Here is a 13,371-nt window from a genome sequence, read left to right on the forward strand (position 1 = left end):
AATCCCACCAAACAGAAGAAGAAGAAGAAGAAGAAGAAGAAGAAGAAGAAGAAGAAGAAGAAGAAGAAGAAGAAGTAGAAATATTCATTCTTTCATTCAATCAATCAATCAATCCAATCAATCCTATGACAGAATACTATAAAACAAAATGGCCGGAGGGGACCTTGGGAGGTCTTCTAGTCCAACAGGAAACCCACCAAACAGGATGCAAGTGCCACTACAAAAGCATATGCCAACAAATAAAAGCAGAATATCTCAACTATCACAGCAAACAAGAGGAAAACCTCCTTGGCACCAAATCTAACCGAGCCTTCCACAACTTCGTCAACAACAAACTCAATGACTCTAGACCTATTCCATCTCTCGTAGGACCCAACAACAAAGAATAATACGATGATCCATCCAAAGCTAACCTCTTCAACTCTTTCTTTGGCTCTGTCTTTGTTAACAGTAATGGCTCATCCCCCATCTTTGCAAATCGCACCTCAAACTCTCTCTACAACCTAACCCAAATCGACTTCACTATAGACCACGTTGAAAAAGCAATCCGTGACCTCAAACCTTCCCTATCAGTCAGACCAGATGGTCTTTTTGCATACTTCTTTAAAAAGCTTTCTTCTGCTATAGCCGAACCTCTAAGCATTATCTTCCAAAAATCCTTCAGGACCAGCACACTCCCCAAGCTATGGTCAAAAGCAGTAGTCATCCCCATCTTCAAAAAGGAGACCCTTCACTCGTTGACAATTACAGACCAATATAACTATGCTGCGTCTCATGTAAAATCATGTAATCAATTTAAATCAGTCAATCACCCTTTACTTAGAATCTAATAACCTACTCTCTAACAAACAATTTGGATTCAGAAAGAAATTATCCTGCAACCTACAACTACTTCACTGCAAAAACATATGGACTACCCACCTAGATCAAGGAAAATCCATTGATGCATCTCAGGATTCCTCCACAGCTGGATTACTGCATTCCTATCAAATAGCCAACAAGTTGCCAAAATTGAAAGTGCCATTTCCACCCCTGTCCCTGTCCCTGTCAAAAGTGGTGTTCCCCAGGGCAGCGTACTAGGTCCTACTCTTTTCTTTTTTAAAATATATATATATATATACTTTATTAATTTATACAAAAAGGAATAAAACGGGGGGAAAGGGAAATGGGGATACAGAAAAAAGAAGGTAGGAAGGGAGTGGGATAAACAGTATTATTATATCACAGCTTATATATATTATTGTATATACATTTCAGATATTCGTCCATATGTAAATATTTCGTATTGAGAGTTCTTGTTTAAACACAATCAGCCAATAAAATTGTCCCTTAAAGATAGTAATATTTGCACCTCCTCCTTGAATTAAAAAAATACAAACTGTAAAAGAGCACTAGTTTTCTCTCCTCTTTCTCTGTGTTCTGAAAGTGCAATTTAAAATGGCTTTTCCCATCTTTTTATACTTTCCAGTGAGGAAGCTAGCCTGAGATATACATTCATATTTAGTGCTAGCCCAAATTCTGCATTTCTTAAGCCTTGACCTATGCCCCACATATATAGTTATGTTTGACATTTAGAGTACAAAAGTACATTTTGTGTTTATAATCTATGCCTTGCATCTGGTAGAACATAGCTGTGCTACAGGAAAAGGACATGGCTTTGATGGTGCAGAGATAGAGCACATAGCTCTATGTATGAACCCACATACTAGCATCAAGTTCCTTTTTTGTTGTACATTCTGCACCTTCTATATTGTATAACCCCCTTTTTTACTTTCTCAATAAGGAAACGTTGACAACTAGTATTTGATTGGCTGATATTGTGTGTTTTTTGTACTCCTTTGGAATTGGATAAAGAGCCCTGAAAAACAGTCCACATTGTTCAGACATTGCTTTTATATCTTTTGAATCTGAAGTTACTCAAATAAACCTGAGTTACGCAATCTCCTTGTGGTCTCCATTCACTTGACTGGCAACTGAGTTTTGCCGCAACATTTCTGGTGGCCCGTACGGAGAATCGAGGGTGCCCACCGTGGTGTCAGTTGCCCTGTGATGTGAGAGAGGAATCGTCCAGGCGCCATCGGACATTTTATCCGAGGACCTTCCCACTGACACGGGGGCGGCAACACCACCGGTTTGTATTCCAAGAACCATCGAGTGGGAGATCAAAGACCAGGACATCTGTTCGCTGGCTGGAAGAGTAACCGTGTCTCTAAGATAAAAGGCAAGTCCTCAACTATATGCGCTTTTTAGAGACTGGTACGAGTCTATCTCTCCCTATGTCAAGGGACAGAGGCAAGGACTGATCACCCTCGTTTTGGCTCGTTCTTCGTTAAAGGGCTCGTAAGGTGGGAGGCCTATGTTTTTAGAGAAAAAGTTGTGTGTGTGTGTGTGTGTGTGTGTGTGATTGCCTACCGCGGTTCCCACAGGTGACTGTGAGTTCCAGGACCTTGGGCCGGTAGAGATTGTGCGAAGTGAATAAAAATCCTTTTGTGTCTCAAGGGAAGGACCCCTTACATCCCTTGTATAACACCTCGCCTTTTCTGTCTGGTGCTCCGGGTGGAAGGTGGGAGGGAAACCAAGTGTGCCAAACCCCCCCCCCCCTTGAGTGTGTAATGAAACATTTCAACCAGGTTTATAATAACCAAACTCGAGAATATGGTATAAAGTGGAGCCGTCGCATTCTGACCAACCTTTGTACGTCAGAATGGCCCTCCTTCAATTTGGGATGGCCCGATATAGGAACCTTTGATATTCCCACTATATTGTCAGTTCATAGACTTGTATTTGAAATTGGCTCGAAACCCACCTCCATGGGTCACCAAATGTAGGACCCAACAATGAAAAATGTCCTGGCCGTGGTTCCCATTCCTTTAGGGGCCACGCTCAGGAGAAGGACCCCTAGGAGGGGGGAGAAGACTCATCTCCTCCCTGGCAGCCCCAAGAAATGCACATTGTTCTGTCTCCCTTGCCAAAGGGGTTGAAAGATTCAGTCGATCTCTCGAGGGAGATAGGAAAATGTAAACCCCCCGTATTGTCCAGTTGCCTGGAGGAAGTGCCCCAGCCTCCGCCATACATCCTTTTGCCCTGTGGCCAGGCCCGGGCACAGTCGTCCATGAAACTGGATGGAGTAGTGGATCCAGTCCTTCACAACAACTCCCAAAGTTGGCACTGAGAAACGCCCCAGAAAAGGACCCATTCAGAGTGTCCAACAAGTAGTGGTGGATCCTAAAAACCCTACCCACTGTGTAACATTTCCCTTGTCACAAGATATATTGTTAGTAATCCCAGATGAGGCCTTCCCTTACTATAGGGACACCGACTTAGAGTCGTGTACCCCTTTGACTCATTTGTGAGTGAGTATTTGAATAAACCCCTTTTTGGTTTATGTGAAATTATTTTGATTATTGTTTTGAATACATACTGGAAGGCCTGAATTTGTTTCTATTGTGATAAAACAAAAGCCTCTGAAGTCACCCAATCCCTTCTCTATCCCATTGTGACCTGGAAGGAACTGTCCTCTGGGATCTGCCTAGATAATGTTCTTGAATTCCTGCAGAAAACACTTAAAATTATTATGTTGAAAAGCCCACTTTTTATGTGCCCACATGTTAGTGTTTAGTTATAACAAACACTGTAGAGAGGACCCTACCAGCTACCTTTCTTTGTGTTGTGAAGCTTGCTTCTCTTAAATCTTGGGTCCGCTTCACTCCTATCAAACTGGCTGTCCGACTCTTGTGGACAGCATTTCTTCATTGTATATTAAGAGGTTGAGGATGAGAAAGAAGTTATAAAGGTTTTTGATGGCTTTATTTGGCAGTTGAAGGGAATTCCGTATTGATGAATTCCAAGATTAGTGTATAGATGTGGGTATGAAAGAGGTTTCTTTTATGTATAGTAGTTTGTGTGTTTCACATATGATGAACTGGAGTCCAATACTGAGGAAAATAACTACCAATTTTCATGTTTTCTGATAGATGAATTTATCTACTAATTACCTATTCAGTTACTTTTTAGAAACTTCATCATTACAGTAAAAGCACATACTGTACCTCTAAAAGAACCCGATAACTTTGAAAGGAATTTGAATGAAACATTTTGGCACAAATATATTTAAATGATACATAGCAGGAATTTGTTTTTTTTTAACAATTACCTTTTATATTTGTTGGAAGGAATAGTCTCTTGTTGTATGCCCATAAGAAAATTGCTAGCTGGGATATTTGGAAGGATATCTTGAGGTTCCAGATCAGGGAAAACATTTTTTTTAAAAAAACCCTTTCATTATGAATTATGAATTGAACACCTATCTGATAAATGAAATGAAGTACTGGTAGGGAGTCTTTTGGTGTTGTGAAATGGAAATGTTTAATTGCTGCTGTGACAATTGTTGCTAAATTTTACAATGCTCATAAGGAAGCTAAACATTTTAGGAAATAATTTCACAATTGAGTAGAATTCAATGATAAACACTTGCTTTCTGGATTAAATCTGTGGCATCATTGAATATAGCTGAGAGTCTCATGTAAATTTAGATAAACCGGTTCTGTGAAAATAGATATTTGCATCGTATGGTGATGTATTTTGGGATTTGGCTCTGTTTTAAGGGAAGAGATTTAATAAGCAGTGGTAGTATAATAATTTGTGTGATAAGCAGAGGTTTTTAAAAGATGTCTAAAAATAAAGCTGAATGATCAGTGTGATTGATTATAAGAAAGGCCTGTATAAGGTATGGATTATTGAGGAAAGATTAGGTGCTGCAAAAGAGACAGTAGGGAAGAAGAAGGACAACTAATAATTTAACTTAGTGTGAAAAATATGATTTTGTGTTGGACATGTGCATTTAAGAATTCATAATTGTTTTCCATTCATTGTAAAAGAACGTTTGTTTTTGATTGAGTGTGAATGAGTGTATATACTAAAACTTGGATATTGGAATAATATAAATAAGGGAATACAGTGGTTGGGATGAATAACCTGATACTGTTGATAACAAAGGTGAACCTGGCAATATTGGATTCCCAGGACCAAAGGGTCTTTCATGATGAACCTGAAAAATCTGGAGAGAACATGCCTTGGTATGGAAAAATTATATGTATATTAATAATGTATATTAATAATAATATAGGTACACATTTTATGGTCTATTTAGTAGAACAGGGAACTGAAAAGGATTCCCTTCTGTCTGAGTATATTTGGCAAAGGCTGGGGAGAAAATTGAATCCCAGAAGCAGCGTAAAGTTATAACAACCTTGAAATGTTTACCTTTAGCATTTGTATGTGTATAAATGATTGTGCAATGTATATTAAAGTGAGTTATACTGGAACGAGATGCAATGAGATGCTAAATTGTTTCTGAAGCAAATACAAAAACTTGTCCCAGTTTTTTTCTCATTTAAGGTCTGATGGGCTGGTGGCTTATTTACAAGTGCATAATTTTAAGAATGGTGACTGATTCCTGAGTAAAAACATAAAAGAATACAAACGGAAGCTTATTTGGGAACGTCCATTGCAAATACTGATAATGATTGAGATGACTGTGCACGCCATGGACACACATGAAGGGTCTGATGCATGAAGTAATGGACTTTGCCAATTCATCAGTGTCTCCCTAAAGCAGAGTGATAGAAGGAGGACTGAAAAACCGTTTACTGGTTTTTAAATAAATGGAACTTTGGAGGCTGTATTTGTGAATCTGGGAAGGAATTATTTACTTTGCCATTGTCATTCTCATTGAGAAGAGGATATATCTGAATAGGTCACACTTATGTTGTGAAAATTTGTCCCTTACAGCCAGTAATATCTGCCCCTCCTCCTTGAATTCAAAAAATACAAACTGTAAAAGAGCACTAGTTTTCTCTCCTCTTTCTCTGTGTTCTGAAAGTACAATTTAAAATGGGTTTTCCCACCTTTTTATACTTCCCAGTCTAGTCCCACTCCAGCCTAATGTGTGAGTGGTCTGTGCTTAAACACAATCAGCAAATAAAATTGTCCCTTACAGCCAGTAATATCTGCCCCTCCTCCTTGAATTCAAAAAATACAAACTGTAAAAGAGCACTAGTTTTCTCTCCTCTTTCTCTGTGTTCGGAAGGTACTAAAACTCTCGAATAGAACACATGAAATTGAACAACCCATCGGGAGAGTCCAATCCACGTAGTAACCTCCCTCGAAATGGAAGCCCAGGAGGTCGAAGTTATCGGGGTGTATGGACAAGAGCCTAAAAGCCTACTTAATTTATTTATTTATTTATTTATTTATTTATTCAATTTTTATGCCGCCCTTCTCCTTAGACTCAGGGCGGCTTACAACATGTTAGCAATAGCACTTTTTTAAAAAAAACAGAGCTAGGCTATTGCCCCCACAATCCGGGTCCTCATTTTACCCACCTCGGAAGGATGGAAGCCTGAGTCAACCTTGAGCCGGTGATGAGATTTGAACTGCTGACCTTCAGATCTACAAGTCAGCTTCAATGGCCTGCAGTACAGCACTCTACCTGCTGCACCACCCCGGCTCATGTTAATGTCGCTGACACAGCATATGGGTTAAAAATAGGGTCACTTTATTAAATTAACATAAATTAAAATAACGTAAATTTAAATACGTACATCTAAATTTTCAAATTTGACTATAAACAAAGGACCTGAAGAGGCCAAATCTAACGGGGCGGAAATTCCTGCCAAAACCTTCCTGGGCAACATTGGGCAAAAACTCCTTGCTGAAGCAGGTGAATGTATCCACCTTCACCTGGATCCAAGCCACGCCCCTTGGCGTGTGGGAGGAGCTCACCCTCCAATCCTCGAGGGAAATTGGATCCAGTGAGTCCCATGAGCATCCTCTCTGCAATCCCCGACGTTGTTCTAACCTCTAGTTCCTGGAGAGAGGCGGCCCATCACCTTTTAAAAAGATGCCCAAAGAAGCATGCACGGTTGCTCCTACTGCACATTTCTGCCCCTAACCTGCCAGGGAGGGGGGTCAGATCTCAATCTTGGCCCCCCGACTCCCCCCAGACCTACTATCTAAGTCCTGGAGGAACCTCTGCAGGTCCAACAGAAAAGTGGCATTCCCCTTATCTAAGAGGTGAATGCCGTCGGCTTGGTAGAGCCAGGGCGTTGAAAACTTTATCAGGGGATGTTTACTACTAAACCCCCCTGGCCCCCTTACCATGTTACCAACAGCCTGGTTACTGTAACTTGGCCTCGTTGGCACCTTAGGTGATAAGGATTCCGCCAGACAAGTCTGGGCAGAACCCGGACCATGCGATACGCGTGTCCAGAGGAGCAGAAGCGATGGCCCAGATGTCATCGGGGGCATGACAGCACACTACCACGCCCTGCAAAACTCCAAGGTCATTGCCCCCAAGGTGGATACCAGCAACTTGGGGGCTCTCTCGGAATGACACCGGCCAAAAAACCAGAGGGAGGAGCCCCTCTCAACAAAGACCCCTGCGGATGACCAGACAAATGAGTCCACAGGCCCAGGGTAGGCTGCGATCCAGAAAACAACCTTGCAGCATACCTTCCGGCCCGAAAAACAAAACTGTGGCCATAGCCACACGGCAGGCCTGGAAGCAGAACTGGCTGAAAGACAAAACAGAAGTTAAACACAGCCGATGAGGTGGGACCCTAATGAGCGGCCCTAACAGAAGACTAGAAGGCGGATGACCTACAGCACCCCAAGGCCAGATCCCTCATCCGTAAAACAAGTGCTGCAGCCGCGGGGTGGCACACATCCAAAGGAATGCGTGCCAAACCTCGATGGGTCAGAGCCTACTGAACTAATGCTCTAATGTGATCGTCCCAAACTGCTACTTGGTTAGAGGGGTTCCGGTGGTGGAAAAATTCTGCGGGCTTCCCGTGGAAGCGCAGAAAACCATAAACGCTGAATCCAGGCACTACTTTTATCACAACTGGCGCAAGGTAGCTCTTGCTACCCGGCCCAGCTGGTCCTTTTTGGACCAGCGCAGGCACAGTGAGACTGTTTCCCTAAAGGCTGTGGGCAGCAACTCACCTATCCAAAAGGCGCAGAACAGGCCGGCTTTGTGTGTGAAGGATAAAGTGTCAGCTGTGCCATTCTCCAAAGCGGGGACATGGCGCACTGAGAATAATGTGTTTAGAGCCAAAGCTCTGCTCATGAAAAAACGAACCAGATGCATCACCCGTTCATTTTTGGATGATAAAGAATTAACCACATGGACAACCGCCAGGTTGTCGCACCAAAATTGGACAGTCCGGTTGGCTAGCTAGGCTCTCCAAAGTTCGAGTGCTACCACTAGAGGGAAGAATTCCAAGAAAGTGAGATCCCTGCAAATACCGGTCACAGCCCAGTCGGCCGTCCATGAAGAATGGCATCAACTATCACCTAGTGTTACCCCAACACCGAGGGAACCCGACGCATCGGAGTGTAATTGCAAGTCTGCTTCGAGAAGCAAAACTTGCCGCCAAAAGGAAACTCCATTAAACTGGGTCAGGAATGCCTGCCAAACTTGCAAGTCTTCTCTGGTCCCACCTTGAGCTGCGCACGATGGTGTGGCAAGCTCAGATCCTGCATGGAGATGTACAATCTACGTAGAAATGCTCTGCCAGATGCAATCATCCAGCATGAAAAATTGAGTAGCCCTGTGAGCTCCTGGAGTTGATTGAGGGTCACCTTCTTAAGGCGGGACACCTCCTCCAGTTTGAGCCGTGTCTTAACTAACTTCTCCTCAGGCAGTCTGCAAGACTGAGTGGAGGAGTCCAATTCTATCCCCAGGAAGGAAATCCTGGAGGATGGTCCTTCCGTTTCTTTGGGCACTAAGGGAACCCCTAAGTAAGAACACAGTGTTTAGAATGCCGCCATCAATGCCTGGCATTGAGGTGTGCTGGCCGGGCCTGCAACCAAGAAGTCATCCAAATAGTGGTTGACTGATTTGGATCCCATTCGTCTCTTGAACGCCCACTAAAGGAAGGTACTAAAACTCTCGAATAGAACACATGAAATCGAACAACCCATCGGGAGAGTCCGATCCACGTAGTAACCTCCCTCGAAATGGAAGCCCAGGAGGTCGAAGTCATCGGGGTGTATGGGCAAGAGCCTAAAAGCCGACTTAATGTCGCTCTTGCCCATCATTCTACCATTGCCGCAGGCCCGTACAATGGCAATGGCAGCATCAAAAGACACATACCGCACGGAACAAAGGTCGTCAGGGATGAAGTCGTTCACTGATTCGCCCCGGGGGAATTAGACGATATTCATCCTTTGCTTTTTTGGGTACCACCCCTAGGGGGGATACTCTCAGGTTAGGTAATGGGGGGGAAGGGAGGGGGCCAAGGACCCTTCCTTCATCAACCTCTTTTTTAATTTTAGCTCTAACCAACTCATCTTTCCCAGCAACCAACCTGAGGTTCTGCGAAAGGTAAGCCCTGCAGGGGCCCTGGTAGGGTATCCTAAAACCCTCGCAAAAACCCTGGAGGATGTTGGCTGCGTGCTCCGGCAGGTGATATCCTTGGAGGAGGTTGGCCAGCCGGTCAAGCCTGACCAGACTGGTGCCCTTTTGCCGGATTGGCAGTTGGTTTGTTCCTATCCCGATTGTTCCTATTCCTACTGGGGCGGGTGCAGGAGTGTGTGGCGTCTGTGCCACCGCATTTGCGTTCAGAGCTTTGATGTCACTGGCAGGTTGATAAGGACGCCAAGGTGATAAATTCCTGGATTCCATGGAATCCAAGAAGTGATCACATGTCATCCTTAGCAACCTGCTGGTGATGTCAAAGCTTCGCCCCCAGAATCTCTTCGTGGGAGGGATTCCCCAGCTCCTTCAAAGGGAGGTCTTCAGGTAAAAATAAACATTGTTATTTTTACAAAAAAGGATGCCGCAGTGGCGCTGCAAGCAAAGGGCAGTCCTTTCAAGTAAAAATAAACATGTTTATTTTTATGTGAAAGGACCGTTCTTTGCTTGCAGCACTGCTGGGGCATCCTTTTTCATAAAAATAAAAATAAATAATAATAAAAAATCCATAAAATTAAAAAATGATGGGATTCCGGGGGCAGAGCTTTGACATTATGCAGTGTTCGGAGTTCGAGTTTGGGTTCAGTTCGGGTTCGGCCAAATTTTGCGTAAAGTTCAGCCGAACTTGCCGAACCCAAACACCATTGGGTTTGCCCATCACTAATAACAACAAAGAGAAATGAGAGAAAATTCCGTTTTTGGCAAAAATGATTTTAAAAAATCACAAATGATGTTCTATGAAGAGGGGAGGAGGGAGAGGGAGGGAAAGAGAGAGAGAAATCAACAAGAGTAGTTTCAGAAGAAGGGGATTAAATTACATGAATAGGTTCCAAAAGAGGTGGTTCCTTATGATTCCAAGTAGAATGAGGGTTTTGCAGTGACAGTAAGACATTTAAAAATAACTTTCAATTTACTATAAAGAAACAGTTTTACCACAATGCAACTGGATAATGGATGGACATGCCTGGGAACATATTAAGTCTTGTTTCACTGATGTGCTAAAGTAGAATTGTAGAGAACAGATGCAATAATAAAGGGACTAATAATAAAGGGACTAATGAAAAAGGGTGTTCAAATATTTCAGAGGCATTTTAATAAGAAAATGACCTTTGAAATATGAGTTTTCTCTTGGGCCAAAACGTCTCATGGGTCAAATCCTAATTCAAATTTTGCTTTGTCTTATTAGGAAATATCTGCTATCCAGGATTTCTTCTACAATTAATTATTCCAACGGGATTACTCTATCCAGGTATGCTTACTCTACCTCAAGGTTTTTAGCAAGCTCAAACTCTTTGTTTCTTTTTATCACACTATTTGATTGTACTGATATTCATAACTGATATTTTCTCCTAAATAAATGAAATACCAAATTGAAATGACACAAAATGGCTCTGGAATTCATCCTGAAAGAAAAGGAGTCCCATCCCATCACCTCCATGATTTAAGATGACATATTGACAATGTTCATTGTTTTATATTTCTTTTTCCAGTGGTGGGATTGTAATTGTTGGAAACTGGCAAAAAACATAGAAAACCACAGCCACATCTGTGAAGCAGGCATCTGTCTGCTGCAGCATAGGAGAGCATAGAGGAAGCCACGTGGCCGGAGATCATGTAGGCGACTTTTGCCGCTGGCCACAGATGCTGCTCTAAGCGCCGTATTGAGAATATCTCATGTGGACATCCTTGCTGGTTTCTTTGCTTTCTTAACTGGTCATAACTTATGTGCAACGGGGGAGCAGCAGTGAGCTGCAGGGGGAGCAACAGCGAGCAGCAGGGGAGAGTAGCAGTGAGTAGCAGGGGGAGCGGTGGTGAGCTGCAGGGAGACTGGCGGTGAGTAGCAGGGCAAGTGGCAGGGAGTGGTGGAGGTCACATGAGTTATCTTTTTGCTTCTGCGAATGTACAGAAACTAAAAAAATAGGAAATCCTGTGCTTTATGCTCACACACGCAGGCACACACTCCTCGCCCATTCTGGTAGTGCTGGGAATGGTGGCCTGCCCCTGGTTCCCACTTACTTCACTGCCAGTTCGCTTACTCCTGTACCATGTGGATGTACCTTGGGGGTACGCATGAGCTTGGCACATGTGTGGAAAACAATTTAATCCTCTCAAATTAAAAAAAAACTCTGAAGGAAATATCAAGAACCAGTTGAACCAGTCTGAACTCGGAGTTATCCACCTCTGAGGTGGTCCTTGTTTAATGGCCAGTTGCTTAGCAAGTGTTCTAATTTACAACTGACTTCCCCAGAGCTACTTAAACTGATTTTGGAGCTTTGACAGCCATGCACATACAAACACACACACACACACACACACACACACACAGACGAGAGCAGAGAGCAGACCATGTGGCCAGAGCTTGGGTAGGCTGCTTTTTCTGCTGGCCCCAGCTGCTGTGCAGCAGCTGAAATTTCTCATGTGGACGTCCTTCCAGCAGCAAATGTTGCCAGTTTCTTTGCTTCTGTGCATGCGTGGAAAGAAAAAACTTATAATTTTTAACTGGAATTGTGCCTGTTGGGTGTGGATGGTGAGTCCACGCCCGGCGGCTATGGATCTAATTTATATGCTCCGTTACCACCACCAGAACAGCATTCCCACCAGTCCGGTGCATAGCCCATCCCTGGTGGGAAGCCACCCTTGGACCACTTGTATTTGGTTTGCTTAAGGGTTCAGAGCTGTAGGAATCAAATTTCCTTGGGTCCCTTGGGAAATTGCAAAAATTCAGAATGGGGAATCCAAGTATGAGAACTAGGATTGTATCCATGATTTTTGGAAAGTCGGTGTTTGACATGTACAGTTATTCTTCAACTTACAACCACAATCAAGTCCAAACTGTTTTACACTTAAAACAGTAATTAGGGCAAAGAAATTATGTTGATTTGGGCATGCCAATCCAGTCACATGGCCATATAACCACGCCTACACAATCACATGGCCACCTAGCCACACCCAGCCAGTCACATGGTCACTTAGTCACTCTCACCCATTCACATGTCCATCTAGCCACACCCAAAGAACCAGTAATAACAAAATTGAAACCCACTATTCTCTTCCATTTTTTCATAGGAGCCACACAGGAGAAAGGAGCCATGACAGCAAAGGGAATCTATGTGCTCTGTATGCGCTTTTCATTTGCTTGGATAGTCTTGGTGAATGAAGCTACAAAGTTCGATTATAATAAGAATATTGATTTTCCAAGGACCAATACTTCAAGAGCTGTCAACTACTGTGATAATATTATTAGGGCCAAAAATATATCTAACCGAAAATATAATGTATTTATTCATGAGTCAGATGATGTCATCGAAATGTTATGTCCTGACGGGTATACTGGTAGAGTGCGTACTCCAGAATTGAAGCTTACTCTTTGTAGATATCTTGATGGATATTTGGTTATAAGTGGAAGATTGCCTCTCCTAATAAAGTGTAAAAATGGTCGGATCACTGAATATAGCTTAACGGTTAAGCTTGGCACAGTTTGAGAGGTGGACCAGGAATTATGCTTTGCTGAATCACTGCCTTAGATTCAACCTTTTGGTTTTCAAAGGTCCTATTTCCCCTCTATTCTTTGGTTTGTTTTCTATCTTCTTTGTTCCTTGCATTTTTCCTTTTATGATTAATGAACTTTCCATTACCTATTTTGAGAGAGTTCTATCGGACCTAATGAGTAGACCTGTCATGGAAGTGATCACCAATTGAAGGCTAAAGCCCCTGTATTGACATGGGCTATAAGAAAAGAATCTTGCAAATCTCATTCTGATCTTCCTCCTTCATTCTTCTCTACAATAAACTGTGTAGTTGAAATGTATTCTTTATTAGGTACTTTATGTCATATGATTGAACCTGTATTGAAGAGTAATGGAAATACCCTCTTGATTATAATACAATAAATC

General features: G+C 42.7%; 1 long non-coding RNA gene across 1 annotated transcript; it reads left to right on the forward strand.

The window, feature by feature from the left end:
* The first annotated feature begins 1,865 nt into the window (after positions 1-1,865).
* On the forward strand, positions 1,866-12,569 carry LOC139153174 (uncharacterized). The gene is made up of 3 exons (XR_011556766.1): positions 1,866-2,221; positions 10,665-10,727; positions 12,545-12,569. It is a non-coding gene; the product is annotated as an uncharacterized lncRNA (long non-coding RNA).
* The last annotated feature ends 802 nt before the right edge of the window (positions 12,570-13,371 follow it).

The sequence above is a fragment of the Erythrolamprus reginae genome, chromosome Z (genome assembly GCF_031021105.1).
Source record: "Erythrolamprus reginae isolate rEryReg1 chromosome Z, rEryReg1.hap1, whole genome shotgun sequence".
Taxonomy (NCBI): domain Eukaryota; kingdom Metazoa; phylum Chordata; class Lepidosauria; order Squamata; family Dipsadidae; genus Erythrolamprus; species Erythrolamprus reginae.